Source organism: Alosa pseudoharengus, unplaced genomic scaffold (assembly GCF_046254945.1).
Source record: "Alosa pseudoharengus isolate Yale_2024_CS ecotype anadromous, Long Island Sound unplaced genomic scaffold, YU_APseudo_1.1 YU_APseudo_1.1_scf_24, whole genome shotgun sequence".
In the NCBI taxonomy this organism is placed as follows: domain Eukaryota; kingdom Metazoa; phylum Chordata; class Actinopteri; order Clupeiformes; family Clupeidae; genus Alosa; species Alosa pseudoharengus.
The window spans coordinates 26,361,250-26,372,723 of NW_027468689.1; the positions used below are offsets into that span (position 1 = coordinate 26,361,250).

Consider the following 11,474-nt stretch of genomic DNA (forward strand, 5'->3'; position numbering starts at 1 on the left):
GTCTTTAATGTCATTCCATCAACAGCTCTTCTGATGTTCATGTTACTTTGACATGTAACCTTTTTGAACACAAAAGTTTATGGACGGCCATCACACTCAGTGCCACTGACCATATTCACCCTGACAGCACCTCTTACTTACTTTGCAGTGGAGACACAGTGCATGGGCACTTCAAACTGACCAAGCACGTACACTACACTGGGCTGGAAGGGCATGGCTCCTTAACCATGCACTCTCCACCCAAACCAAAAATGCAGCGGAACCTTTTAAAAATGTAAAGCCATGACTACCATCAACTTATGAATGCAAATTTCATAGGTTGTTCAGAAGTTCCACCAGAGGATTGACATTTAATCATCAGAAGTGCAGTATCAATATGCTCATGAATTCATCAGCTGGATTTTTAATCCAGAGATTTGGAGCATTAGTACCCCTTGCACTGTCCCCAACACACCCAGCCCACCCAAGATAGGGAAAAATTCACTAGTCTACAATATATCCCTGCAAAGATGCAATTTCCATAATCTCCTTCGGGGGATCATTATCATGTTTTATTTATTGTTGCATCATCCTTAAGCATTTAATAAAATCATGGTGGTTCCACCAAACATACTTATTAGAAACAGATATAGCATTTCTCCTACTACTATTTACAAATATCAATCCAAATACTGCATTAGGGAAAATATTACATTTGTTACATATTGATTTATTTCCAAACTATTATGGCCGAGCATGCATGGCAGTCGGCATGACAATCCTTGAGTTCCGCCACTTTCAAAGACCCACAATTTACAAGGGAATGACATGTTTACAGGTGAATAGCATGTTATGTGGAGAGCTGCATTTGATACAAACATGTACTTGAACAATAATGTCATGCCCAAAGGAATTCATTTATAGTGATGTTGTCTTGTTGTTTTTGTACTGGTCTCAGTGCATGCATTTCACTGCCATGTATTTCATGCCACACTCATGAGGTGTCATGTGAAGCTTTTCAGAACATGATCAGTTCAGTTCAAAGTATATTGTAATAGGTAAAAGGTAGTGTACATATGGACCATTACCACTTACACAAAGCACTAACCTCATCCCTACCATATTCAGGCGGGTAGCCTGTAAGAAAAGAAAAAAGTCTAATATTATTGTAACTTTTTATAGTTTGTTCATAGACTAGGTATCATGAAAGGTGCTGGGTGTTATTATAGTTATGATTGACCAAGATCAATAGGGAATGGAAATGACAAAGCAAAGCAAAACAAAAGGACCAGACTATTGCTCTGAAAGACACATTTGGACTAATCACCACTGTCACTCATCTCTTCCTACAAACAGTCCATGGGCTTGTCAACGTATGAAGTTTGTTTAAGGAGTGCGTCAACAGAAACAGGTTACCTCCTTTACTGTCCCCATGGTAACCGGAGCCCGAGTGCCCTTGATCCGGTGCAGAGGCAGCTAAAAAGCGCTATTGAACCCGGCAGCCCACAGCCTGGCCTCGCTGCCAGCGCCGCATTGTGTGAAATCCCTCTCCGAGAGGGTTGAACTCCAGCGGAGAACAAGTGGAACCTCCCACGTGATCCAGTCACAGCAGAAATCACATCAAGCCTGCCCGAAACACCCCAAGTCACTCGCGAAAGAGAGACGGCGACTCCTGTCGAAGCCCACACTAACCGTTTGAGATTCTGATGATGCCAGTACTTTATATTTACAGGAGGACTCATTTCAAATTAGAGATTGAATTTTTAGGTGGGCTTAATCAGTGTCTATACTTGAAGGTCTATATTTGCATCATATTACAACTTGACACAAGTCTGACACAGCTTATGCAACAGGTTCACTGTGCTATGTGGCAAGTGGGGTGCACTGAGGGATGACATTAGTGAGTTACTGAGGTACAGTATGTTGTTGAGCCTTAAGACAGGGCCTAAACTCTAACCTGGGTATATCACTGTTATCTTAATTCTGCATGATCCAGAGAATCCCTGGATAGTTTGGACTTCTTCCCAGTACATCCCTCAGGTTGGCTCTCAGGAATATGCGATAGGACAGTGTTCATGAGACAAAAAGGAGTGTGTTGAGCCTATTGGCAGGGCGTTTTTCTTCTACAAAAAGAAGAAGTGGTATATTGAGTGTAACTTTTTAAGCTGCTAGATTGTGAAGGTAGCTTAACTGGCTGGATATGTAGAACTGGCTTCACAGTGCACTCCTCAGGTATGCTCTTTCTAACATGATGTAGGATTGTGTTTATATTGTGTTTTGGAGAGAAGAGCTGGAAAGAAAATGTAACAGAACGCATAAGGGAGTAAATAGTACTTATACTGTACTTTCATTTAACATGCACAGAGTGCAACCCAAAGCGCTCCACATACAAGACACATAACAAAAAGACAAAAGATGCCGGAAGGAGCAGCGTAGTCGCCAGGGTACCTGTGACATCAAGACATGACAAATACATTTAAAAAATAACAAACACAAAAGATGCCAGACGGTTAACTTGACGTTGTTGACGGTGTCAGCCGAGTTTGTTAATCAGGAAAAAAAGGACTAAGAATAACACAAAAACTATCTAAATTACATTTAAGTAGACAAATAAATTAAAAAAAATAACAGAACATTACATAAAAAAAACATGATGCCAGAAAGATCCGAGCGTTGTGTCTCGCCTGCGTCCCCATAACCTAGCAACAACCATATAAATATATATATACAATATTACAATACTATACAAGCATATACACACCATGCCATCGGAATGAGACACTCAGCATACATCATAAAAGCAAAAAACAAACACAAATAATGTAGGTTTTATCATTTGTGAGGGTTTGAAATATTCAGATAAAGTCTGGATGTACTGGCAGCATATTCCAGATGACTCCTATCATGTGCATTGTACATCGCTCCTATTGTTCTTCATGCTTATGTTTTTCCTGTCACCTGTGTACCATCACAAAACACACCCACACCCACACCAACACGCATGCACGCACGCACGCACACACACACATGCACACGCACGCACACAGACACACACACATGCATAGTCTCATTCATAGTACATTCATTTCATTGTCTAGATTCTCTATTTCATCAGTTCAGCTCTCTGTAGACCTTGGCAATGTGTTTTTTTTATTATTATAATGAAGTGCGCAGAAAATACCAAGACACGATCAGAACAACCCAGAATGTATTATTTCTGAAATAGTAATGGAGAGAGTGGAGAGGGTTTGAACAAAGAAATTCAGCCATAGGCAACACACAGAAGGCAAAAGCTCTTTGGCCAGCTGTATTCATGTTGTTTATGTGCTGAATGAATATTATGTGTTAGAGGACTCTTTAGGACAGTCAAGGGCACCCTTGTATTCACTGATCAATCACTGATCACTGTAATTAGCTATTGGCCAATGACTATATAACAACCGTATCCTCCACACTCATGTGTCTTTTTCCTGTTGAGGTTTCACATTAAAATTGCCTTTGGACTGTGTTTGTTTAAAGGATGTCTGTCTGAATGCATTGATGAGTAGAGACATTGTGGAGTGTGGAGGGATGGCTGATTTCCTTTGTAACAGGTAAACAACGGAAGAGAGGCAAACAGCAATGAATCCCCCACAGCCACCAACTCCCTGCGCGCGTCAGTTCTATGTGATATGAAGTAGACAGCTGGCCCCTGAGATGCTATAGCCTTAGCAAAAGCACATTTCTGTTTATTCAGTGTCAAGATTTGATACATTTAAATAAGAAGCACTGATGGTTTACGCGCCAGCTGCAGCACATCGGAAATGCAACTGTGAAACGACTTGAGCAGAATGGAGCAGATCACACAATGAGCTCTGTGCCACACGTCGGTCGAGCATCTCTCAACGGGACGAGAAGGGAAAGCAAGATAAATTACCGATATCCGCAGAAGGGGATAGAGCGTCACATTTGTCATACACAGAGAGAGAGAGAAAAAGAGTGCAGTAATCATCATGTGCAGCACATAGAGCGTTTGCATATGGTAAAGATGGCATGTGTCTTAATGAATGTGTGTCGCTTGGAACTTGTACCATTACCAGGACCACAACACCTCACATACATCAATTATGCATTCAAAAGGCTTATGTATTAGCACAGACTTTGAAGAAGAGAAAACATGCAAGTCTATACCCAATTATGCTGGGAAGATCCAGAGTCGGATAGGGAGGCCATGAATCTGTTTTGAATAACAACAGTTTTGAATTTATAAACTGTCTCATAATTGAAATATTTTCAATTGTTTAACTAGGCCTGCATCACATCTAGGAAACAAACACGCATGCACAACTGTTACATATTTATCTTTCCACAAATTGCTTTGTCTTTGAAATGTTTGCAGTACTGATATGGCTTGATCTGGTGTATCTTCCCTTTTTATCATCTTTCTCCAGCATTATGCAGATCTGTGTCTGTCGAAAGCAATCGTATTTCCCCGACAGAAGCGTGACCCGTCAGACCTGGTCTTTTTCAGCTTGGCTAATCTGACAGTACCTTCGGAGAGGATCCAATTAGAGCATTCCTTCAAAGAACACATGTGGCTGCTGGAGCACAGAGAGGGAAAGAGGCGGCGAGCGAGAGAGGTTGTGGCCAGCTCCGCTTTTTTAAATCTAGGCCCATAATCAGTTCCTCGTCCCATTAGCGTGCTGTCACACGAGCCACTTGGTTCTTTGAAAGAACTGGATGCACAGAAGTGTGGCTACATCAGGAACTTTTATTGCTGTCCAAACTGGTCAGACTTTTCCCCTTTGCAGTTGCATTTCCCCTGGAATGGTGGTGATGGAGACGACAAGGAGCTAGCAGACGTTATCAATCGACATTAAAAATGAAGGAAAACCGTACTAATCTTACCAGTTATGAATTGTTATGATTACATGTACAAAACCTCACTAATCTTACCAGTTATGAATTGTTATGATTACATGTACAAAACCTCACTAATCTTACCAGTTATGAATTGTTATGACAACATGTACAAAACCTCACTAATCTTACCAGTTATGATTATGATTACATGTACAAAACTGTACTAATCTTACCAGTTATGAATTGTTATGATACATGTACAATGCATACATAAATAAATGAGGAAAGTATGCCTTGCATTTGGATTAATATTTGAGTTAATAGTGCATACACAATATCACAAGTCATTAGTTATGTAAAGTGTAAACAAAACCATAAACAGTTCTGACATTTGAACACTCAATGTGGCATAGGAGTGAGGGTGCCCATTCAGGCAGCACAGAGACTGGCACAGAGGGTACAAACTGGCACCAAGGTCCATTCCTTATTTTCATGGAATAGATGTGGCACAATTTAATTCTTCTTGTGCCACAGGCAAGGCGCAGCACATGAGGGTGGCAGTGTGCAGCAAAGTGTGAGGACACTGTCACAACAAAACACAAGACCCATGCACACAAAACCAAGTTTGAAATGAAGTCACTGATAATACAGTACAGCCTCTAAGAATCACAAACAGAGATTAAATAACCCGTATTAATTCAATTGTTTTTTTATGCCATCCTCACAACAACTTTTTGTGATTTTAAACAGACTTGTCCATTTTTCATTAAAAACATTTTATTAATCAATCAACTCAGTGATAGTTGTTGGATTTAGACATTCAGACTTGATCCTGGATTTAATAATAATAACTATAGCAAAGCCCATCCCACAACACCCCCTCCTATTGTCATGTGTCATATGTTGACATCAGCTTTATCAGTTGACACTGTCATGATTGAGGTCAAGCATAACAAAATCAACTGTTACCACATGAAACCTCAAAAGACTCCCATTATACCTTTGTACACTGAAGTTAACAGCATTACACTGCACAGGTAAGTATTAATTATGTGCAATTTTGCCATCCTGTTATTACAGAAGTGTCTTCGTTTTAAAGATCTACTTAACATATAATTGGGCACTATTTTGCACTCGCCCATTTTGTTCTAAATAAGATCATTAATTGTCTCTGGTAGGACTCAACAGCTAAAATTAGCACCTGCCTCTAGGTTTCTCACTAAAACCCTGAAAGTACTTTTTTTTGAAGGGGGGATGATTCTCATTTAGATCCGCCCATATAGTTACTATTGTAACAGCAGACAGCTTTTAAGGGGGAATGATTGAATTAACTCCCAGCTGGCTATAGCAGGAAAATCCTCACTGTTTTTCTTTTTTCTTTTTTTTTTTCCAACCCTCCCTGCATGGAGATGCTGCCCAGCGGTATCTAACTCAGAGTGGTGATAATGGGAAGGTAATCTGGAGGTGCGCTAGCATAAAAATAATAACCCGCTCCAGCCTCCCAGGAGATGGCCGCGCTTCCTGCGGATGCCTGTAGTGACAGCTGCTCCCGGCGTTCCCAGCGTCGTCTGCCTCGGCAGCCTCTCTCCGGCATCTTTCACACTCGCCTTCCCCTTGAACTGGAGCGTGCATTTTCAAGTGGGCCCTGCCATCCCTGCAATCAATAATTGTAATAAGCGTGACAGGTACTTTTCTGCTAATTACATTGGAAATGACTGGTCACTCATGCATATTCCTTTTCCCCCCTTTAATTGGCAGCCTGCACACACACAGAGCATGTGTTGACAGTTGAGAGTGGGCAGTGTTTTGTTCATGGATGACTGGACGCATAGCTGGTTTAGATGGGGCCAGTCAAATTTTGTTATTACACTTGAGATAAGACTGTCAAACCTATGATTCCACCTTGACAGATTTATTTTTTTTCTTTTAAGAACTAAGGTGCTGACATGCCAGTATAGTCATCATTGGATCATTCTCTTTTTGCCTGTAGCTACTTTTGATGTGACTCTGTGTGTGTGTGTGTGTGTGTGTGTGTGTGTGTGTGTGTGTGTGGAGGGGGTGAAAGCCTCTTATGCTTTAAACCGCTTAGGTATGGAGTCAGAATTTGTCACAGGGCCTTGCTCCAACAGTTGACTGAACACCACTGGACATCAGATATGGGCCCCATTCCCTGTGTCTGTGGCCTAGCCACCAATATCATAACAACAGTTGGTTGGAAGACAAGATTGTTGTCCCCAAGTTAACCAAGTGAAAATAATCTTATCTGAAAAGAACTGATCTGAACTGAAGTTTAAGTTGATCAAGTTGATTACAGCAATGGAAATTACAGTTTTTCTCAGTCACTTTGGTGCTTTTCTCAGATCAGAATGAAAATTCTCATAACTAATAGTTCAACCTCCACAACATTTAGTCATTTGTGCACATCATAGTAGCAATTTCTCCTTCCTCTGAACAAATTGCAAATGCTTTTGGACATGTATCAGTTGCTTTCGTACAATTCTCTGCTGTTTTATAACATTAACATTTGCTTTGTGTCACCGAGTCATTTGTGTCACCGAGTTCTGACCTTTTTTTCCATTGGAAAACACTGAGAGAATAAACTGTCATTATGAAAACATGACAAAGCCATTTGACTATCTTGTTCATAAACGATGGTGTCAAGACTTCTCATTTTTTTTGATGACACTGGCAGTTTCATTGATATGAAGACTTGCTTTTGAGGAATGGACTATCCATTTTGAGCAAGTGACATGGTTTTGCAGGTTATCCACTAGGTTTTGCAGTTTGCACTAATTGTTTTGAGAAATGCACTAACTGCTGTGCAAATGTTAATAGTGATGTGAGAAAAGCACCAAAGCGACTAAGAAAAACTGTAATATAGCCTGTGTAGTAGTATGCTATGGTAATATTCCTATAATAATGGTATTAACTCTGTGACCCCTCTCATTACTAAAGAGTAAGGTGTTTTTTGTGTGGATAATATCCACACTGCAGGTGTACACCACACATTCATTGATTTCTCAAGTATGACCTAGATAGATAGACAGACACAGTAGATATATAGATAGATAGATAGATAGATAGATAGATAGATAGATAGACAGACACAGTAGATAGATAGATAGATAGATAGATAGACAGACACAGTAGATAGATAGATAGACAGATAGACACAGTAGATAGATAGACACAGTAGACAGGTAGACAGACAGACAGACAGACAGACAGGACCTGACAAAAGACTGGGCCTGGTTTTTGAAACCTTCTTAACACTTCCTAGATTTTTGACATAAATATGTTTATATAGCTACATATACATTCTCCAAGTAAGGTTAGTCTGGACCTTAACACCATAGCTATACCTAAAACAGTTTTTGATGACAAATGTTTTAGAACCTAAAAATGTTATGTTAGTGGCAAGAAGTGGCACTTAACTGTCAAGGAAGACAGACACATCTTCCATTACATGTTGTGCTTCATTTAATAAAAAGGAAAAAAAATACAAATTCTGGTAAGAATTCTGTAATTCAACAGTAAATGGTTTGGCTTGACAAATGGTGTGGATCTTATCCTTATGTGCACCAATTTTAAGAGTCTTGTCAGCTTTCCAAATTGCCAGAAAAAGTGATTCAATGGCCACTTTATTTCAAATGAAGTATGGTCTGATCTAAAACATCAATTTTGTGGGGTACACTGACTCGAGGCCACAGAGAGCTAGTGAACCATTTCTGTGTGGCATGACCCACTAAAGGTAAACTTGTAGAGTAGCAGAAGGAGAGAATCAAAACTGATAAACGCTAGGAAGATCAAAGATTATTGTCTGACTGAGGAGATTGATAGCAATACAACTATGCACCTTCCACATTAACTTCAAGCTTCTAACTTCAAGTTATTGTAAGGCTAAAAGACCTAAATCAGTGGGAAGGTCTCATGGTCTCGCCTTTGTGATCAACAGCACCCCCATTTATACATACAGTGAATTAGAAAGTCTCTGGTTTCAGCTGCCATTTGGTCTCGGTTCTCGTCACCCTGCTGAGGGCCTAACTCAGGCCCGGGCCTCTCCTGGACCATAGGAAAATACATGAACTCTAACTATATTTGTCAAAAGAGAAATTATAATCTGCTCGTGCCTTATATAATTTAAAAAGTCTACATGCGAGAAATACAGTATTGCCAGTTGTAGAACAGTAAAGTTAATGCATATGATGTTTCTGTAACCTGGGATATTTTATGCATTCTCTGATGTGATGTGCCCACACCCCCTGCTCTCAGATCGTTGTTTTTAGATTTTAGGGAAGATTCTTCTCACCTCTGGACTCTCTTTTCTTTGGCTCACCACTATTCGGCCTCTTGATTTCTTCTGGTCTTCTAGAGGAGGCCTGCCCCTCTCTCTCTCTCTCTCTCTCTCTCTCTCTCTCTCTCTCTCTCTCTCTCTCTCTCTCTCTCTCTCTCTCTCCTTACTTTTGGGTTTGGTCTTTCTTTTACTGTATGATGACTTATCTGGTGTATTTAACATTCTAACTTGTGATTTTTAAGTTTAAGTTTGTTGTTTGCTTAAGCTTACAGTACTTTGTGCTTTTGTTACTTTGTTACAGTATATATCTGTGTTTTACCTTATTCAGTGTTAATTGATATTGGTCACACATCTACCTTTATGGTTTACAGGTAATAAACTGTTCATTTACCCACCATTCATATATTTCTTCTTGTATGCCATGCCACTGCTCTTCTATTAGTGGATAAACTAATTATTCAAGGTCAAGTTCTTAATATTATGGAGCAATCATAGTTTCTCATAATATTACCACTGCTTCACCAATCTGTATATTAAATACATCTTTAAACCTGTGATGGCCAACGCAATTCTCATCCTGAGAGCGCATTGTGCCATCCTTTACATTATCGGTTTGAAATACAGATCTTCAGTCTTCAGATTCATGACAAATTAAAAAAAAAAAATCCCTGCACGTCGTTGATCTGAGCATGTTGAAGTGCATCAAATTTCATTGATGTGCATTAGCGAATAAGAACACAACACCGTCTCTTAAAAAGTACATGAATATTGAATGTTGACATCACACAATTTTGCACTGGATCTGTGCTATGGAGAAGAGCATAATTCTATTTTGAGGATCACACGACTGACTCCATGGGAAATATGGCACTGGACTGTCAATTTGACGCATAGTTTCCCTCTGTTTGATACAATACTTCATGTTAATTAAATTCAGATGCCACAAATGGCCACATACATCAAGATGACAGAAGAAGAAGAGGGGACTTGTCTTTTGAAGTAGTCTGTTGTGAATCCCTTGAGGACTGAAATATCATCTTGTAGTTACTATTCAGTTTCAGTGAAGAGGCCTCCACTCCTTGGGAGAGTATCTTGAAGATGTGAAAATGTTACAGTACACTGCATTAGAGTTCAATCGAAAAGGCACAATGGCAATGCCACAAGTCCAATGAATGCCGTGAAGCACAAGTGGCAAAAGTGAATAAACAAGGGCAAAAGGTTGTGTTTCTTTTTATAGAGAAATGGTTAAAGGGATCCTATAAAAGTTTTTTCTTTCTTAGTCTTACCTTGATATAACAGCTTCATTTTGAAGGTTAACTAACTTGTAACAGGGAGAATGGTGTGCCTTCCCAATCATGAGCTACCTGACCATGGAGAAGCAGCCTTGCAACTTCACTCCCCTGACCTGGAGGATCACAAATTGCTTTACGGCAATTGTGCACTATAGCTTACTGCTTGTAGGAAATGTGTAATACCTTCTCAGTCAACATTACTCTTCAGAGATCATCTTTGCTGTTATGTAAACAAAGCCACATGGACCATGTCCAGGGGAAAGGTCGCAAGCCATGAGTGGTATTTATGACAGTTGTGTTGAATACAAACACTCCGCAACTGTAGGGGAGCCAAGTATATAGCAAAAAATAAAGCGTCAAATGACTTCAAGAACAGACAGTAAACCTGAAAGCTGTAAAGCTTTTTTTCTTTTAAGACTGAAGAGTTAAAGAGGTTAGTGGTAAGTTTATTGTACATTATTGTACATGTTAAAGGATTTGCCAGTGCATGACAGGCTATGTGCTGACATAGATCTCAAATCAATAAGAAGGACACTCACTCACATTTATCATTGGCCAATGTTCTGGACATTTTTTTGTGACTATATGACAACATGCCTTTTAGTCCTGCCCAGTTTCAGCCAACAGCAAACAGCTACCGGTATTAATGGCCGTAGTATCTCTGAGTCCCAGGACACATTTTAAATGATAATTGCCTCTTTGTGTGTTTGTAGATGGTAGCCAAAAAAATGACAAATGTGACCATTAACCGTATGCTTCCTGCTTAGTTGTCCTGGCTTTGTTTGTCTGTAAATAAACGGCACTGGTGCGGAATAAAAGAGCTCAGCTTTTTTCTGAGGGTTCTGTCTTTTGCACAAACCCAGTACATGACTAAAAAAGAGACACTTTGATATGTTTTCTCCTTGCTCTACAGTGTGCATCTAAAGAAGTCTTCATGTTCATACCTTCTTTAGTTCTTCAGCAAGCTTTGTTCGCCAGGGATAGAAAATTGTGTGGAATCGTTCTCTACCACCCCCCCACCCCCTTGACTCTGTCTTTTTTGTCTGCCAGTAATGATGGCAAGCCCT

General features: G+C 39.9%; 1 long non-coding RNA gene across 1 annotated transcript; it reads right to left on the minus strand.

Annotated features, from left to right (window-relative positions):
• Positions 1 to 5,693: 5,693 nt before the first annotated feature.
• LOC143142027 (uncharacterized) lies at positions 5,694 to 10,504 on the minus strand. The gene is made up of 3 exons (XR_012990860.1): positions 10,402 to 10,504; positions 10,074 to 10,206; positions 5,694 to 6,475 (listed from the first exon to the last, which is right to left on the minus strand). It is a non-coding gene; the product is annotated as an uncharacterized LOC143142027 (long non-coding RNA).
• Between the last annotated feature and the right edge of the window lie 970 nt (positions 10,505 to 11,474).